At 45.5% G+C, this 759-nt stretch overlaps 1 protein-coding gene across 1 annotated transcript in view; it reads left to right on the top strand.

The window, feature by feature from the left end:
- CLSTN1 (calsyntenin 1) overlaps window positions 1-759 on the top strand; it is a 125,426-nt gene that overhangs the window by 84,541 nt on the left and 40,126 nt on the right. The window lies entirely within an intron of this gene.

Below are 759 nucleotides of genomic sequence, written 5' to 3'. Positions count from 1 at the left end.
TTTGGTGCCACCCAACACAGAACCCTGCCCCCATGGTGCCACCCAGCACAGAACAGGACCCTATGAGACTGAGCAGGGAGGTCAGGAGCAGAGACCCTGGAGCTGACGAACCAGTGAGTGAATCATAGCTCTTCTACTTACTGGCTGTGTGGCCTTAGGCAAATTACTTACCGTTTCTTTGCCTGTGTTTCATCATTTCTAAAAGGATACAGTGTCACAGACCTCATTGGTTGGGGGAATGTTAGCTTCTTTATTCATACATGTGAAGAGCTTTAAACCGTGCCTGGTACAGTAATTACTACCAACAGTGTTTGCTGCTGCTGTTATTACTAATAATAGAATCTTTTAAAAATATTTTTTCACTTAACATTTTGTGAGAAATATTTTCTCATCTTTCTACAAAAGTCGTTATAGTGTTGCATTTTCTTACAGTTTCTTGAGTGTTTTTTGGATAAGAGAGAGGCTAGACCTGGAGCCTTATTTTTAGATTGTTTGGGTGATGACATTGAGTTTAATTTCGCACCATGTTGAGGAGGAGGGGGTGGTGGTGGTGGTGGCATCTAATGTTTATTGAGTGCCTGCGGTGTGGCAGAGGTTGCTCTGAGGGCCCGGTGTGGGTTACTTTCTCTGATTCTTTTCAGCAGTTTGTTTTTGAGATGGAGTCTTGCGCTGTTGCCCAGGCTGGAGTGCAGTGGCGCGATCTCGGCTCACTGCAACCTCTGCCTCCTGGGTTCAAGAAATTCTCCTGCCTCAGCCTCC

This window comes from Colobus angolensis, unplaced genomic scaffold, assembly GCF_000951035.1.
Source record: "Colobus angolensis palliatus isolate OR3802 unplaced genomic scaffold, Cang.pa_1.0 Scaffold149, whole genome shotgun sequence".
Classification (NCBI taxonomy): domain Eukaryota; kingdom Metazoa; phylum Chordata; class Mammalia; order Primates; family Cercopithecidae; genus Colobus; species Colobus angolensis.
The sequence above is the reverse complement of the archived record's forward strand: the minus strand, read 5'-3'. Positions and strand labels throughout refer to the sequence as shown.